This window comes from Pleurodeles waltl, chromosome 6 (assembly GCF_031143425.1).
Source record: "Pleurodeles waltl isolate 20211129_DDA chromosome 6, aPleWal1.hap1.20221129, whole genome shotgun sequence".
NCBI lineage: Eukaryota > Metazoa > Chordata > Amphibia > Caudata > Salamandridae > Pleurodeles > Pleurodeles waltl.
Genome location: NC_090445.1, coordinates 374,526,589 through 374,545,836, shown reverse-complemented (window position 1 = coordinate 374,545,836; position 19,248 = coordinate 374,526,589).

Sequence of the window (19,248 nt, the reverse complement as noted above, 5' to 3'; positions counted from 1 at the left end):
GGCTTGTCGCGCCGGCCCTTCGTTTTTTTTGTCCTCTTCCCAGGGGGTGGGCTGGCTGTCCCCTTGCTGCTGGCCAATGTTCCTGCCCTAGGAGCTGGTGGACTCCAATAGCCCTGCACTATGGTCATAGTAGATGCAGGGCTGGTGGTGGCTGAGGTGCTTTTTTGACTCTTACCATATGGAGGGGGGGGTCAGTGATTGGAACGAGCTCAAGGTTGGAAAGGAAAAGCACTTGGGAAGGACAGGGATGGGTAGGTGTAGTGGGTATGGGAGTGGAGGAAGAGGATGTGGTTGTAGGAGAGTCAAGTGTGCTGTCTTTGGGTGCAGGTGCTTGTGACGGAGGCTGTCGTGAGGTGGATGGCTGTTGGGTGGGTGGCTGCCTGCGTTTGTGTGGTTTGGAAGAGGGGGTGACAGACACACTGGGAGAGGACACAGGGGATGTGTAAATGGCAGTGGGGGTGGTGACTGCACGTGTGCGGACTGTAATGGAGGGTGTGCTGGTGATGAAGTACTGGCTGATGGTGGTGTGCATGCAGGTGTGAGTGGAGACGTCACAGGGAGGGAGGAGGGAGATGAGGAGGTGGGGGACACAGAGGTGGTAGTGACTGTTGGCATGTCTGCATCTGGATGTTGCTTGGGTGAATGCTTGTGGGATCTGTGGTGCTTATGTCTGGATGAGCTGCCCTTGGGTGTAGAGGTGTGTGCAGGCTGGTCTGATGGTGTGGATGGGATAGGCAGAGGAACAGGAGACTGGGACTGGGTGGAGGGAGTCAGAAGAGGGAGGGTGGAGACAGGGACAATGGCTGCCGTCAGTGCTGAGGCCAGAGCGTTGAACGATCGCTGATGGGCAGCCTGACCCGAATGAATGCCCTCCAGGTATGCATTGCTCCGATGCACCTCCCTTTCTACACCCTGGATGGCATTCAAAAGGGTAGACTGCCCAACAATGAGCGTCCGCAGGAGGTCAATGACCTCCTCACTGAGGGCAGCAGGGGTAACTGGGGCAGGGCCTGAGGTGCCTGGGGCGAAGGAGATGCCCGCCTTCCTGGCCGAGCGGGCACGGGGCGAACGCGGAGGGGCTGCTGGGAGGGCGGGGCTGGTGCGCTGGGTGGCGGCTGTACCTGTTGTGGCGGTGGGCACGGATGTTGCCGCCACCGCAAGGGAGCTCCCTTCCGAGGACGTGTCGGTGTCGCTGACGTCTCCACGGATCCCCGTTGTGGAGCTCCACTCGCCCTCCGTCTCACTGGTGTACTCGGAGTCTGTTGCATGGCCCTCCGGGGCCATGTGAGATGCAGCTCCCTCGTGCGCCGATGCCACTTCTCCTCCGCCTGATGATGCTATTGCACACATGAACAGGAAGACAAAGAAAATGGGGGGGGGGAGAAATGAAGACAGGTTGAGTGCATGCATTGGCAACACCGTTGTCGGAGAGGACAGACACAGAAACCCCTGCACTAGGCCGCGCAATCGGGGTACACTACTCAGTTATTGTGACTAGGCCTACAGGTCTATGGACGACAAATGCACACATGGGTGAGGCTGGACCATGGATAGCTGTACTTGGCACCCTACAGAGGTGGGGGGCGGGGGCACAGGGCCATGCCTAACGGAGGGGCCTAGCCTACAGAATGCGCCCTGGCCTAGAGATAGCCACAGCCCTCCTCCCCCACCCAGACACCTTCACTGCGCGCAAAGATAGCAGAATGTGCTGATACTCACCCCCTTGTGTCTGCTGTGATGTCCTCACGCGCCCATCCAAATCGGGGTAGGCCACCGCCAGGATCCGGGACATCAGGGGGGTCAATTGGCGGCTGGCACCCCTCCTACGTTGGGAGGCCATCCCCAGCAGAGACTCGGCGGTCTTTCTGGTCCCGCGGCAGATGTCCTCCCACCTCTTTCGGCAGTGGGTGCTCCGTCTGTTGTGGACCCCCAGGGCCCGGACGTCCTTGGCGATGGCACGCCAAATGTCGATCTTCTGATGGGCGCTGACCTATGTGACATGTACAGGGTGGTAAAGGAAATCTCATCACTTTTCTGCCTGGTCAATGTGGGTGGTCCCCCCCTCCCCAAGGGTGGTCCCCCCCTCCCCAACCTAACCATGTGGCACATGCTCTCATCTTTCGTGCGTTGCACTCCTCATTCGCTCCCCTCCCCACCATCTCACATACACCCCACTCAACACAGGCATAGCCCATTCAACGTGCACCCTGTGTACTAACCTGTTGGTCTGGAGGACCGTAGAGTAGCGCATACTGGGGGAGGACCCCATCAACAAGTTTCTCCAATTCTTCAGAAGTGAAGGCAGGGGCCCTTTCCCCAGTCGCAGCAGCCATTGTATCTCCCAGACCGAGGTCACAGCAGCACTTGCAGTATCGGTCCTCTCCTGTGGATGATCAGGTCTCGAGTGATTAATCAGATAGAATATGGCGGTCACGCCCGCGACGGTGCGTACCGCGACCGCAGGGGCACATCCTCATTGGCTACTGAAACCCATAGGGTGCAATGTTAACCAATGCGGCTTAGCACCGCGGTCTTCGACCGCCTACCGCCACGGTGTGCCACGCCAGCGCATTGACCTCACATCCCACTGTCACACTTCACAGGTCAGGCAGCCGCCATTTCAAGGGCCCACATGGCTGAATTTCTACTGCGTCACACAGGCCTAGGCCTTGCATTGCCACTCATACAAGCCTTTCAATGCATAGCGATTCGTGTACTGTGCAAGCTGTGTGAACGAACCTGTGGGTTGCTTGACTCTGTGCTCCATGTTGTCCTTCCTAGGCACCGTCCGCTGGGATTTGCAAGGAGAAGGATGAATCCTCCCGTGTACCGACCGCTGGTGGACCTGTCGACAATGGAAGAACGACATATCATACTTACATACAGGTTTGACAGAGCAACTATCCATGAACTATGTGCCCAGCTGGAGCCAGACCTGATGTCCCCCATCCGCCAACCCACAGGGATTCCCCCTCTGGTGCAGGTTCTGTCAGTACTCCATTTTTTGGCAAGTGGGTCTTTTCAGACAACAGTGGCCATATCATCTGGGATGTCTCAGCCTATGTTTTCTAAGGTTTTGTCCAGAGTGTTGTCTGCCCTGATGAAATACATGCGGAGCTACATTATTTTCCCTGAGGTGGGCGATTTGGCTACAGTGAAGGGTGATTTCTATGCCCATGGACATATCCCCAACATCATTGGTGCCATTGATGGGACCCATGTGGCTTTGGTTCCCCCCAAAGAAAGTGAGCAGGTGTACAGAAACAGAAAAAGTTATCATTCGATGAATGTCCAGGTGGTCTGCTTGGCTGACCAGTACATCTCCCATGTAAATGCCAAGTTCCCTGGGTCAGTGCATGACGCGTATGTCATGCGAAATAGCAGCATCCCTTATGTGATGGAACAGCTACAGAGACACCGTGTGTGGCTAATTGGTGACTCTGGTTACCCCAACCTGTCGTGGCTACTGACCCCAGTGAGGAATCCCCGGACCAGGGCAGAGGAACGGTACAATGAGGCCCATGGGCGAACTAGGAGGATCATAGAAAGGACCTTCGGGGTCCTGAAGGCCAGGTTTAGGTGCCTGCATATGACAGGGGGATCCCTAATGTACTCACCAAAGAAGGTGTGCCATATCATCGTGGCCTGCTGTATGCTTCACAATCTTGCTTTGCGACGCCAGGTGCCTTTTCTGCAGGAGGATGGTCCAGATGGTGGTGTTGTAGCAGCTGTGGAGCCTGTGGAGAGTGAAGAGGAGGAAGACGACGGGGACGACACGGACAACAGGGATACAGTCATACGACAATATTTTCAGTAGCACACAGGTAAGAATCACCCACGCCATTTTACATTTACTTAAGGCCTCATGCGTCTCCACTGTCTGTGTTTCCCCCCAGTTCCTGTTAACTGATTTGTGACTTTCCCTTCCCTTTTCAGAGCTGTATGACCCACTGCGTGACTTCTGCTTTGTTTGCCCATGGACTAAAGCTTATTGAAATTGGTATGTTGTCATCACAAAGTAACTGGACATTATTGCACCGTTATGTGTAATACATTTGTTAAGAATACAAGCAGACTCCTGTTATTTTAAGTGCAATAAGTGATTTATTTTAAGTGCTACATATAGGTACATGATTGTAAAATGGTGATGGGTGGGGGTGGAGTAATGTCCATGGCAGAGTCCAGTTCTCAGTCGCACAGGTGCATTGTCCATATGCCTGTGGAAGGATGGAGCAGGGGCAGTTCAAGGTTGGACAGGGTGACAATGTGGGACAGTGGGATGACATCAGGGGGTATCTTATGCTGGCGGGGGTCTTGCAATCCTACTCTGTCTTCTTCTGAGATCTCAGGTTCCGCTTGCGGGGTGGTTCTTCTTCTGCAGGAGGTGGGGTTCTGGTGGCCTGTTGTTGTGTGGGGGCCTCCTGTCCATTAGCGCCGGCGGAGGTGGTAGGCTGTTCCTGGCCTGGGCTAGTGACAGGGGCCCTTTGGGGTGCCACATGGTCCCGCAATGTGGTGACTATCTGGTTAAGGGCCACGACGATGGTCCCCATTGCGGAACCGATGTTCCTCAGTTCCTCTCTGAACCCCATGTACCGTTCCTCCTGCAGTGCCTGGATCTCCTGGAACCTGGCCAGTACCGTCGCCATCGTCTCCTGGGAGTGGTGGTAAGCTCCCATGATGGAGGAGAGGGCCTCTTGGAGAGTCAGTTCCCTGGGCCTGTCGCACAGCAGCCCTCCCAGTTCCCCTGTGTTCCTGGGCCTCTGTCCCCTGGACGGTGTGCCCACTACCACTGCCCCCAGGTCCCTGTTGTTGTTGGGGTGGTGGGTCAACCTGGGTGCCCTGTAGTGGTGGACACACCGCTGATTGACGTGTCCTGGAGACAGAGGCATGGGCCCGCTGGGTGGGAGCTGTGCTGGTGTTCCCAGAGGGGGTTGGGTCTGGTGTAGCCTGTGGCTGTCTGTGGGGAACCGACTGTCCAGAGGTCCCCGATGGGCCGGGCTGGTCATCTGGGTCCAGGGAGACAGAGCTGCTGTCATCGCTGGGGGCCTCTTCTGGGGGTGGGATGGACATCTCTGGACCCTCCGTGGCGGTGTGGTGGCGTTCGGGTCCTGCAGGGGTATAAAGGTATGGTTATTGCTTCTGTGTGTGGCATTTCATGTGATGGGTGGGTGTCCGTGTACCCAAGTGTAGGCATTCCCTTGTGGGGGCTTTTGTGAGGGTGGCTTGTGGGGGTGATGTGTGGGTGCAGTGGGCATGCTTTGGTGATGGGTGTCCATGCTTTGTGGTCGCATGCAGGGCTTGGTGTTGGGATGGGTGGGTTGTGATGGTGAGCCATTTGCAAGGAGTTGGTGTGATGGGGGTGGGGGTGAGGGTGGGGGTATGATTTGGCATGCAGGTGGGGTGGGGGTGGGAAGCAGCAGTGAAGATTTGACTTACCAGAGTCCATTCCTCCGCCTACTCCTGCGAGGCCCTCAGGATGCAGGATGTGCAAGACTTCCTCCTCCCATGCTGTAAATTCTGGGGGAGTAGGTGGGGGTCCGCCGCCAGTCTTCTGCACCGCAATGTTGTGCCTTGATACCATGGAACGCACCTTCCCCCGTAGGTGGTTCAAGCGCTTCCTTATGTCATCCCGATTGCGTGGATGCTGTCCCACCGCGTTGACCCTGTCCACTATCCTTTGCCATAGCTCCATCTTCCTGGCAATTGTGGTGTGCTGCACCTGTGCCCCAAAGAGCTGGGGCTCTACACGGACTATTTCCTCCACCCTGAGTTCTGCGTCAGTGAACCTGGGGTGTCTTTGGGGTGCCATGGGGTGGTGTGGATGAGGTGTGGGGTGGCGTTTGTGGTGATGAGTGTGGTGCGTGTGGTGGTGTGTGGTGTTTGGTGCGTGGATTCTGTGTGGGTGATGGTGTTGTGTGCCTCTGTGTTGTGGGATTGTCTATTCTGTGCTCTCTCTCTAGCCTTCGTCAATAATTTCGGGTCGTAGGGGTTTGTGGGTGATGTGGGTGTGTGTTTTATATTGTGTTGGGTGTGTGGGAGTGGTGTTAGTATGTTTATCAGGTGTGTGTGTTTCAAACTGACCAATGTGGCTGAGTTTTCTATGTGTGTGTGTATTTTGACCGCAGCGGTGTGTACCGCCAATGGAATACCGCGTTTGAAAGAGCGCCGCGTGGATTTGTGGGTCGGAATGGTATGGGCGTATTTCTGTTGGCGTGACGGTGGAGGTTTGGTCATCGCCATTTTTTTGCTGACCTTTGGTGTGGCGGACTTTTGTGGATGTCGGGTTTTTGGCGGTTTGCAAGTTGCGGGTCAGAATGACCGTGGCGGTTTACCGTGGCCGCGGCGGTGTTATGGCGGTCTTCTGACCGGCGGTAAGCGCCTTTTACCGCCGAGGTCAGAATGACCCCCATAATGTCAACCAAAACCTAAAATTTTGGGGAATTGAGAATGTACGTGTGGACCCCACAGGAGGTAATAGAGAACTATACTTAAGGAGAAGGGAATCTTTGTGGATCACGAAACTGCGGGGAGTAGAAGAGGGTCTCAACACTGACTCAGAACTGGAATATTTCCTTAGGACGTAATGACAACCCATTATGTGTACTGTATATGTAACATATGTGTTTGTGTAATGTACATTAAGAACTGAGGAGGCTTTTTCTACATGTAAAAATCTTGGATGTGATGTATATTGGAAATGTATATGTGGTATATAGGTTATGACAATAGGCAATTAAGAATATGCGTTACGGGAGACTAATACAAACTAGTTATGTAGATAATCAAACAATACAGAATTCAATACAGGAATATGTACATGCAAACACATGTGGAATTGACACTGATATGTCGCAATTTAGAATTTATTTGACATGAATATAGGTAAGTTTTTTAACGCACGTGAAGATGTCCTCCATATGCTTACAAGAAAGGGAAAGGATGACTGGCAACTATTGGGCACAGATACTAACAAAGAATGACAGTGCGAAGAATGTATCGGAATTGAGATCGCATTGACTTTTGTGGTTAACATAGTCCCGTTTTAATGTCCATGAATGGATGACTATAAAAAAAAGGGGGGGAGACAGAAAAAGGACTAGATGGCAATACAGGAAGCGTACTCGCTGCAGTGAACGACGCTGTAATCAGGTGAGGAGAGTCGGATGTGAATGTATGTGGTTTGGCGCGCTTTTTGAATGAGGTGAGACACATACCGGCGATTATGGGGAGACTATTGATATAGATAGTGGAAACACGGAGGTTTTATTAGATTTGGGGAACTGAGTCCAATATAACGGCACTCGGGAAAACGCTTACCGGCTATACGGAGGGTGATTACACTTACACAAGAGATTTGGGCACATGGCGATATTAACATATTTCGAGCGCATTACGAATAACGCAGAGAATAAACGCTCACCGACTATAAGGAAGGAGATTATATAAGAATATACATAAGAGAAATTGGTATGTGGCGTGAATGGTATACTTAGCGCACAGTAAGTGGATAAATAACGGTCTAGCAAGAGGGTATAAAGATAAAATCATGAAAAAACATATTAAACTCTAATGGGGGAGATCTGGGGATATGATTTTATTCACAGAAAATATGGTTACACAATACAGATATCTATAGAGAAGATGGAACATTGCAATTGATGTAAATAAAGGAGCTAATACAACAAGAAGAAATATAAAACAAAGAAAAGAACAGTACATCAATGAGATTTAAGGACTAAGAAGAAGTAAATATAAGGATAGGAGAAAGGAATCGACAGGTATTTGATGTGGGTGACGGGTCGGTGTTTTCAGGTTTACACTTATCGGGTGTACGATACTGGTAGAATTGCACATGTGTATGCTTGCACATTAGGGTTTTCATAGATCAAACATGAAAATCACTATATATCGAACCAACGGAAAGCACTATGAATTTCTATGAAAACTAATTATTTTGGCAATGTGTTTATGGGTGCACCACAACCTATCTGTTGCCCACAGTTATTCATGGTATTTAATGGCAATGGTTATAGACTATATCAACATCCCACTTTTTGCACAAGAGGTGTTACAAATTTGATGTTAACATTGTTATTGTGATTTGAAGATGGATAGGCAATATGTTGTATGTATGTATGTATGTATGTATATATATATATATATATATATATATAATTGCAGCCCTGACAAAGTCGCAGGGTACACCCCAGACGAAACATGTGTTGGTGGCAATTGGCAAGTGATGGCTGGAGCACATGGCTTAAACTCAAGAAACAATGAATAAAGACTGAAAATTTACGTGAAACGGACATTGGTTGGATGTGTGCCTTATATTCATAAATGTTGTCATCAGTGATCCATGATCATTGAGTAGAAGGATTTTAGGTGTGATTTTCCTATAAGTGCACCATCTGAGGTACTGAACTGAGAATGAAATAGAATTGTAACTCATAACTGATAGGTAGCGCCATACACTCCTTACAATCACCCACTGACATAATAGATATAATTTTTTAAGATATAGTAGCAAACAATTGTTGTGCATGTCACTAAATTAGTCAAATATCGCTACCATGTGGCAGACCATCATATATGCTGGTGTTGACAATTAAGAGCCAGTGCGAGCACCGGAAACCATTGGTTCATATTAAGCACTGGATCTAGCCTGTCTCAAAGGAACAAAATCATGAGCCGAACCATCAAAGATGTAAAACAGGCAACAAGTGTCATGAGAAAATATGATAAAATCTTAAAAATGAAACCAATGTAGTTTTCCACATTTCCCAGTGTCTCGATTAATTACATATTATTATATAACTTAATTGAGTGACATTTATTGACAGTAATATATTTTAAACGTGGAGTATTCAGCAATACCCCATGCTATGATGAATTTACCACGTTACCCAAAATATGTCGGTTTTTAGTTTCTACTTAATAGCCCATAATGTTATTATATGTGAAACAAGATTATTTTATGTGAACCGCATATAAGTGAGGTTTTTATAGAACACTTTATTCCTTCAATGTCCTCTGAAACTGGATGGTTAAGGTAAATAATACATAGCGAAGATCTTAGTGAAGTAAAAGGATGGCTCACGGAACTCATAATTTCGTCAAGTGGGAAGCCCTGGTATGAGCCCAGGATTCCTTGTTTCGCATTTTACAATTTAGAAATTGAAGGATTACATCCGTTTTTCTTTTATTTACCACCAAAGGTCAGTGCTTTGTGTTCATTTATGCAATTATTGTTATTCAATTAAAGTTAGTATATCAAAATTAAATAAGTACACTTATCACACCTTAAATCATACTGACATTAATATATATATATATATATATATGTGTGTGTGACAGCTTGCCGATCTGTAAACATACTGATCTTTGCAAAAGCATCGCCTTGAAAAGCTGTAAACTATGGAGCATTCTCTGTTGTGGCATTAAGACTTCCTTGTTTTGCTAATTATCACTTCATTCGGATGTTGAGACTCTCCTAAAATCGGTCTTTATCTCAAGTCAGAAGTAAAATTTACATAACATAGCATTTCCTTCTTTCCCTTACTCTGCAGGCTCCCCTGGCTTTTGATTTTAGAAGAGGTTCAGCAACTCAGTGACCGGAATGAAATAATGAACAAAACAAGGAGGTGAGGGTTTGCTCCTCAATTCACCGCCCTTTAAGGAGACTGAGACGATGTGTGGCATGGCTTTAGGGAGTGATGCTCTGTCTGCCACTGTTTAACCCTCACTTTCCAATTCTGGAGGGATATTGGGCCAGATGTAGGAAGACTTTTGCGCCTCGCAAACGGCAAAAAACGCAGTTTGCGAGGCGCAAAAGGCCTTACGCGATGCAGAATCACATTTTGCGAGTCGGTACCGACTCGCAAAATGTGATTCCGACTCGCAAATAGGAAGGGGTGTTCCCTTCCTATTTGCGACCGCATCGCGATGTAGAGTTGCTTTGTGACCGCGAAAGTGGGCGCAAACCAACTCACAGTTACCATCCACTTGAAGTGGATGGTAACTCATTCGCAAAAGAGAAGGGGTCCTCATGGGACCCCTTCCCTTTTGTGAATGCCCACAAAAATACTTTTTCAGAGCAGGCAGTGGTCCTATGGACCACTGCCTACTCTGAAAAAACTGAAACAAAAAGGTTTCGGTATTTTAATTTTTTGCAGCTCGTTTTCCTTTAAGGAAAACGGGCTGCAAAAAGTTTTTAAAAACTGCTTTATTTAAAAGCAGTCACGGACATGTTGGTCTGCTGTCTCCAGCAGGCCACCATCCCTGCGAGTGCCTAGACCTGCTATGGGGTCGCAAACTGCGACCCACCTCATAAATATTCATGAGGTGGGTCTTTGCGAGTCGCAGAAGGTGTCTGAGACACCTTTCTGCATTTCATATTGCGAGTTGCAATTTGCGAGTCGCTATGACTCGCAAATTGCAAGTCGCAGTATGAAACCTACCTACATCTGGCCCATTGTTCCTTGCATCCCACCTGAATTCCAGAATCCGGGTGTGGGGGTGGGGGGGGGGGAGTGTTTGGATAAATAACCCTTTCCCAACAATTTCTACGCCATGTGTGAAAGGAATCAAGAGTGAGAAAAGCAGAAATGGAGGGGGAGAGAACGATGGGAAAACAGTGGCAAAGGGAGTGAGAAAGCATGGATGAAAAAGAAGCTGCAAGAGTGAGATAGAGACAGGAAGTGCAGGGTGGCGGAAGAAAGGGGCTTTAAGTGGAATCTAAAATAGACAGCCTTGGTAGTAGGTATTTCCGGAATTCGACAGTGCCGGTGATGGGTTCCTAAGAAAAACATAGGATCCCGCAAAGTATGTATTTATTTCTACAATTAAGCACTGCTGACAACTAAAAATGCCACAAACATGATATTTGTAGGAGTGTGATTCCTATCACACAAAACATAACTTTCCTCCTGGACAGAATTCTAGCGGTGTCCTTGAAACAGCAATGCATACAGAGATGTGCCAGACTCTGTAAGCTTGAGCCAGGCTCCTCTTGGAACCTCAAGCCCATCACAAGCCAAGCTTTTATGTGGCTTCTGCCTGCCACCCTCGCTCTACCGTCATGCACGAAAAAGTAACAACAAAGCATTAACATTTGAGGTAAACATGAAGGACAAATAGATACCAATTTAGTGGCTGATTTGTACAAAGTGAAACCTGAAAACCTAGAGTAATTGCGGTTTCTCCATTTAACTAAATTGTGTGATTTTAGGCAAATATTTTATTTTGCAGCTCTTCCTTTTTATTCACAATCACACATGAAAGTGCCTTCAAGTATATGAGCTCAGACTACAAGCTGCATAAAGACTTACTGTGTTAGATTTACTAGAATATAATGTTGGTCTCTCATTAAGAATACAGGGCTCATGACAACTATTTTGCCTCCTAGTTTACTAATGGCATTGTTACCAGGCCTGCCTTCTGCAAGAATGGTTCTTGATCATGTTTAGAAACTGTCGCTGTTTATAAGTACTTCTCAGTGCAGTGAATTTATCATATTTTATGTGATGTTTGTTGAATGATTTACATGGCAAACATTTTCAGGGCTCGGCTTGGCAATAAAGAACCAAGTCAGACCCTTGGCTCGGCTCTGTCTTAGTCTGGCCTGTTAATTTGTTGTCTCGACAACCTCTAATTACAAACAAGTGACAAAACACACCTGCCAAAATCTGCACTGTGCAAAGTACCTAGCTTTGTGATGTAGAAAACCAAAAACACAATGAGATTGCGAGTCACAAACGTCTTTGTACCCGAAAAGGTCAACAGTGCGATTCCTTGCAAATCACAACGAGAAGTAATCAGCAAAGGGGCATTCCTCTCTTCCTTGTTACAAGAAAATGTGTAAATATCTTGTGACTGCCTATGAGGAAGAAAAGTATTGAATGGTTTCCAAGTGTCCTGCCAGTCTGTAACCACTGGTGCAGTGGAAGCTGTCCCCGACAGACGGTCTCTACTGAGTGATTGATAGCAGCGTGCAGTGGAAGTAGAGGTCCAATAGATGCTTCAGACTGCCTCAATGCCCCTTTCACAATGTGCCACATTTTTAATGTTGCTTCTCCGGCCTCTTTTTGGGGTCATAGCACTGGCACATCATGCAATAATACTCAAACCACAACTCTTTCTTAGCACAAAAGGAAACTTTATTGGGACAGGTTTATAGTTTTAAATTCCAGTTGGACGCCTGCTGTTACATCTTTCTCCGTCCTCTCTTGAAAGTGGGCCCCTCACGACTACTCTAGTGAGAAAACTGGTCAATAAATGCAACAGCCATGGCCATGTGAGCCCATGTGGGGTGGATCACCTCCCTAAAACCTTTGCAGATCAACCAGATCTAGTTGATCTCCAGTGTCCTGATACAGAGATTCTTTTGGGACTGAGGTGTGCATCATATCTGTAAGAAATTGTGTTACAAGTTGAGGGTGGTAAAAACCATACTCAAGCAGCAACCATAGTCTTTATCTGGGTGAAGTCACAAGCAAACCCTAAATTAACCTGTACTCAACCCTCTGGTAGCATAGCACAGAGCAGTCAGACTTAACTCAGAAGCAATGTGTAAACTATTTGTGCAACACTTCAAACAGTAATAAAATGAAAACACACCACAAAAGGGAATCTGCACCAGGTTAGAAAAATAGAGTAGATTTTAATATGTAAATCGTGGTTATGGAGCATTGCATGGTACCGTGTCAAGGTTGCATGGTGCAGCTGAGATGATGTCAGTTCTGAGGAGCTACGAAGCTGGGATGTAAGGTACTGCATTTTTGTTGAGGATCCCACCGATGAGGGCCTGCAAAGTGATGTCCAGCATTGAGCTTGTGTTGAAAAACCGAGGCAATTCATCCAGAGGAGCTGCGAGGCAGTGATGGGATAACGTTAAAGTGCGAGGGCCTGCATCGTAGAGGCGTTACACCGTGGTGGTTCCGATGTGTAGTGCAAGGGCGAAAGAGAGTCCTTGTGCTGGGAGAATCCTTGCAGCAGAGGCAATGCATTGGTTCTTCCCAGGGTTGTGCCACGCAGCAGAGGAGATGCGTTGGTTCATCTGTATCCACAGATGGGCTAGCAGACCACCCTCAGGCCCACTTCAAAGGGTCCAGGACTGGGGCGACACTACTGGGCAGGGAACATCCCACAGATGGCAGAGTCCAGATGCTGAGTTCAAGGTTATTGGAGTCTTCTGTCTGTGAGGATGTAATCAGGAGGCCAACCAATTAGCTCTTGGAGCCTGTATGGGTTCAACAGATGCAGGTCCAGTCCTTCTCACCTAGGCAAGAGGGCACCAGGCAGCAGAGAACAGTCCTTCAGAGCAGCAGTCCAGAAGAGTGGTTGTCTCTTCAGCAGCACAGCAGTCCTTCTTCCTGGCAGAGTCAACGGGGCCAGAAATGTACTGGAGATTAGGTGTCTGAGGGCCAATACTTGTACTGCATACCTCTTTTGAAGTGGGAGAAGCTTTTAGAGGATTCCCTTGGAAGTGCACAGGTTTCCTGCCTCCCATGCCTTGGCTCCAGACTAACTACAGGGGTTATGCAGCCTATAGTTTGGAGGCAGGACACAGCTTATTCAAGTGAAAGTATGGCTCTGCGTAGGTCCGCCCACTCATCCTACCAATGATGGCCCATCCAGGCACACCTAAACTCTCTATTGTGTGTGGCTGTCTAGGACGAAGCTGGTTGTGGAAAGTCTGTGAAATGTTGTATCTGGAATGTGATGGCGTAGTGTTCCACCATTCGACATTTAGGGGGTTATTACAACTTTGGAGGAGGTGTTAATCCATCCTAAAAGTGACGGTAAAGTGACGGATATACCACCAGCTGTATTACGAGTTCCATAGGATATAATGGACTCGAAATACGGCTGGTGGTATATCCGTCACTTTACTGTCACTTTTGAGACGGATTAACACCTCCTCCAAAGTTGTAATAACCCCCTTAGTGTTTGGGTTCCAGGTAAAGGAACGGTATTTGCTCCTGGTGTGAGTCTGGGACTAGCTACTTACAGAAGAAACATGCGGCCTGATTTAGAGTTTGCCAGAAGGGTTCCTCCGTCACCTAACTGTCATCTACACCTAGTCATGTGACCCAGAGACAGACTTCAGGCACTAAATGGTCAAGGCAGGAAAATGACAACTTACTAAAAGTGACCTTTTCTAAAGTGTAATTCAAAATCTAAAGTTACCGAGAGAGGAATTCCCATTACAGTTCCAAAGACGCCAAATATGAGCTGGTTACTTGTTCCCATTTTGAAGCTATGGCTTATTAAATGTAATTCCAATGTTATACTATAGGAGTGGTAAGCCTTGCAGTAGTGAAAAACGAATTACATTGTTTTTCACTACCAGGACACGAAAAACTTAAAAGTAAATATGCCACTTTTCAAATATATTGTATCTAGCCATTTGGGCTGTTCAGGGCCTACCCTAGGAGTAACGTAAATGGACTAAAAAGGAAGGTTTGGCCCAGGCAAATTATTTATTTAGCCAGGTCGACATGGCTGTTTAAATCTGCACACACAGACTCCATGGCAGACCCGAGGCATGTGTAAAGGGCTACTACTACTACTAGTGATGCAGGCCCACTACTAGCATTAAAGACCCAGAGCACAGGTAGTGTGCATTACCGGGGACTTAAAAGTAAATTAAATATGCCAATTGGGTGTAAGGCAATTTTAGGGAGTGAGCACACACCCTTTAGCACTGGTTAGCAGTGGTAAAGTGAGTCATAAGGCCAGCAAAAACAAGATCATCAAAAATAAAAGGTTCGAAGGCAAAACGCTTGAATGAAGACCACCCTAAGGCTGACGGGTCTAACCATATCCAAAAGAGACCCTAGGACTCAGGAGTGAATCCCCACATAACCCTTTCTCAATCTTAATGCTGTGACAGGAGTTGAACAGTTCTGACCTTTCGTTGGCTCCCACCATCTCAAGCCACCACTGGAGCTTCAGAGATGAACATGAACCTTTAGCTAGTGGCTCTGATTAATCTATTGCTGGTCTGTTCAGCCTTTGGATAATCAAAGTTCCTGTCCAGTTCCAGGAGGAGCCTTGTCTGTTGGGACTTTCAGAAGTCAAGCCTCCCACTGCTTCCACTGTACCTACAGGAGTGCAGGTCCAGATTCTATTGTGCAGGTCACCCCCAGTCAGGTACTATCTCTTGCACCAAACCCTGTGCCCAGGCTCCTGTCACTCCAGTCTTACATGTCCCTCCCTCATTTGGCATAGCACCTTTGACCCTCTCGAAGGAGTCACCAGCACAACATAGTCAGGAAACTGGCATTCTGACACCTGCAACTATCCTCCTGTAGTGAAGAGGCTCCTGCAGAATTAGATTTCCACAGTAGTTATGCATAACTAAATCTGAATTTGGTGCAAAGTCTAAACTAACAGCACATGTCCGAACACTGATAATCAGCTAGTAAAGAACCTTGAATCAGTTAGCGGTGCTCTCTCACCAAGACAAAGGCGGTGGTAAAAAGCTGTGGCCTGATTCTGACTTTAGTGGCCACACCCCAGCCTGCGGCGGTTGGGAATAGACAGCCAAGCCGGCGGCATCCCGACCCCTGAATTCTGACCTCACAGCGGGGCTGGAGATATGTTGGTGCCACATTCATGGCGGCGTCACACTTCTACTTGCTTGAAGAAAATACCGCCATGCTCAGGGGACACCAGCCAGTCAGGCGCACTGTGTCCTTAGAAAATGACACATTGTGCGCACCCACTGGCCAGCATTGTGGGGCTGTGAGTGAGCGTTAGTTTACAGCCTGGAAGGACCTAATCACCCAAGGGCCATTTTTGTGCCCCTCACCCTGCCTTTCCACTGACCTACACCGAGCGGGGATCCCGCCGGGTGAAGGCCAGTAGAACGGCAGGTCCCAATCAGCCTAGCGGCTGATGTGGCAGGCCCACCCCCATTGGCTGCCTCTACTGCCACCTAAGCAGTAGGAACAACGTCGGCAGTGGCGGAGGTCTGGAGGCGATGTCACCGCCATTGTCCTTATCGGATGGTCTGACTGCCCAGGAGGTGAAGGGTCTGACCGCCGGAAAAGCAGTGGTGGGACTCGTCCCACCATCATCATAATCGGCCCTAAATTCTTTCACCCTGAGACCTACAAATAGTGGCTCTGTTGACTGATTCCAAAGCTGATTGGTAGACTCAACCACAGTGGTCATATGTTGCAGGTGAGTGTCTTAACCTACAAGCTTGTTTTGAGTGAAAAGCAAAGGCGCTATCATATGTGCACACTTCTTGCCTTCCTGCTGCCACCTTCACAGTACAGAGAGAGAGTGTGTGTGGGAGACAGGGGGCAGTGCCAAGGAGCCCGTGGTGTCTCTGAATAGGGGTATATGTGACATGTACTTCCTTCAATATGACATCTTTGACTCTGCATGTTTCGATGCAGTCCTTTTGTGAGTCGGAATCTAGTTGCACCTGGAATTGTCAAGTTAGGAATACAAACGACCCAGACCGGAATTTCAGCTAAGGCTCGAGTTTTAGCTGAAAACTTCTACCAGTGACTCTGTTTCAGAAACGTTAGCACTTGTCAGCTGCAGCAGCCTTTTCACCCACAGAAGGCAGATGATAGGTCTCAGGAAAGGTCAGAAGACATGTTCTGTTGGAATATTATAGTGGAGTGCTCCATGTCCCTCATCAGCAATGGACCTGACTCCTGCCTCTACTCTCTGGATAGTTGTTTTGTGAGCGTACATCACAGCTAGCTGTGCATGCTCATGAAGTGTGGCTGCTTTCCAGCCTGCCTTATTTCTTTCCACTTACTTAACATCATTTGTTTTGTATTTAGCTCTGGTTTCATTGCTTTATTGTCTGGGTGTGTGATTTTGCTATGAGCTGTCATGGTACAGGTTTGGTTAACTTGTCCCTGAAGTAAAGATTTAGGGATACATTCATCATAAATTTGTGTTGCCCTTGTGCCACACAATGCGGCACAGAGGACACATGGTCAATGCCAACCCTAAAGTCAGATTTATCAAGTCATGCAAGGCCAATTTGGATGGCCTTGCATGGCTTGATAAATCTGGAGTAACTTAAGGCAGTGCAATGTCTGTTTATCTACCAAAGTTTTTAAGCATAGGATCAGCACAGTGCTATCCACGCTGAGCTAGATAGGGACAAAGATGCTCATTACGACTTTGGCGGTCTAAGCCGTGGGGGCCAAAAGATCGCCAGTGCTGGCAGTCCGAAGACTGCCATATTACGATGTTATGGCAATTTCCACCTGATTTTGGGAAGAAATCCGACACGTTGGCCTCGCCGACATTGTAATAGAGGTGATTTCCACCGCCGGCACCACCATGCCAACAGGACACCACCCACCGTATTACGGCCGTAATACGGTGCAATGGTTTTCTGCACGACGGTGCAGTGCTGGCAGTGGAATGCGCTGGGATCCATCCCCTCCCGTACAGCCACCTCACCGAAGCAGGTAAGTTGATCCTCTGAAAAGGGGACGATCTGAAGCGGGAGTGTTGTGTGAATATGTGAGGTGTCTGCATGTGTGTATATGAATGCGGGCGGAGGGGGTGTCTGTGTGTGCGTTTTGTGAGTGCATGTATGCCGAGAGGGTGGAGGGGGGCGTTGTGTGAGTGCATGTATGTTTGTGCGAATGAGCGGGGGGAGGGTGCGTCAGTTTGAGTGCATGCATGCAAGTGCATGTGTGTGTCAGTTTAAGTGCGTGCATGCGAGTGTATGTAACAACTTGAGTGCGTACATGCAAGTGTATGTGTCTGAGTGCATGCACACAAGTGTATGTGTTTGAGTGCGTGCATGCAAGTGTATGAGTCTGAGTGCATGCATGCGAGTGAATGGGTGTATCTGGGTGCATATTTGGGTGCAAGTGTGCGGGGGTGTATGTAAGCGAATGCATGGGTGAGTGGGGATGCATGAATGTATGTGTGTGGTTGTGTGCAGGTGTGTCTGCTGGCGACAGGAATGGAGATACTGTCGCTGGGTGCATGATCGGAGCGAAAATGCTGGCGGTCTGCCGAGTCGTAATATCGATGACAGTAGTGCAGTGACTGCTGGGCCAGATGTGCTCGCCTCCAGACCAGTAGTCCGACCGCCCTGGCGGTACAGGCGCCATTTCTTCAATTTGGCTTCATCGTAATATGGCAGTCTTTACCACCGGCATGGCGGTGGTAAGACCACCACCGTGACTCTGGCGATCCAAGGACTGCCAGACTTGTAATGAGGGACAAAGTCTTTTGCCCTTTATACAGCAAAATCTTTAACGTAGAATTGACACAGTGTCATCCTCGCCGAGCTGTAAATTGACAAAAGCCATTTACCACTCCAGGAACAGTATTACAGCTTTGGACTGGTAAAATACCATCCAAGCCAACCTGGAATGAGTAAAAGCAACTCCTGACACGAGTTTTGCACTCATTAGATTTCTTCAGAGGGGTTTAGCTTTGTCCAGACACCAGGGAGCACCCATTATAAGTCAAAACAAAGCCCTTTCAGGATAAGAGTGACGCATAAATTATGCAAAAAAGAGGAGAGAACTCTGGGTAGTTCCTGAGTTTAGGATTCATCTAGCCGTGCCAAAGATATAGGCAAGCAAAAAAATGATTTTTATATAGAATTTTTATATAGAAACTAGGTCATTACATATATATATAACATACCATCCCTGTAGCCTTTGAGAGATATATATACTAAAAAAAAAAAGGTTACGGGGATGTTATGTTTTAACATATATGTATGTATGTGTGTATATATATATATATATATGTATATAGCCTTTGTTTTTTGCATATATATAGTCACTGAAAAAAAAAGGTTACAGGGATTTTATAGTTAGGAAATGTCATTTTAAAAACCTTAGAAATTCACTGAAAAAAAAGATTACAGGGACATTATAGTTGGGTCCCGAATTTACTTCCACAAAACCAGAGAAATTCATCAGTTATAGTTACCTGAGCTAAGGAACTTGCGCCACGTAATGCACTGCTTATGCTATCACATATTACATCACTCATGACATAGGGCCTCATTATGACTTTGGCTGTCCGAGGACCGCCATGTTGGCGGAGGTGGTCCTACCACCAGCAGGCTGGCGGAGAAGACCATCAAATTATGACTTTGGTGGTCTTCCCTATGGAATACAGCCAAAGCACTGCCGGAACCGCAAGTGCCGTCAGACCGCCACGGACGACTGAAGGCACATGCAGGCTGGCAGAGACTATGTTTCTGACGGACATATTACAAGGCTTCACACC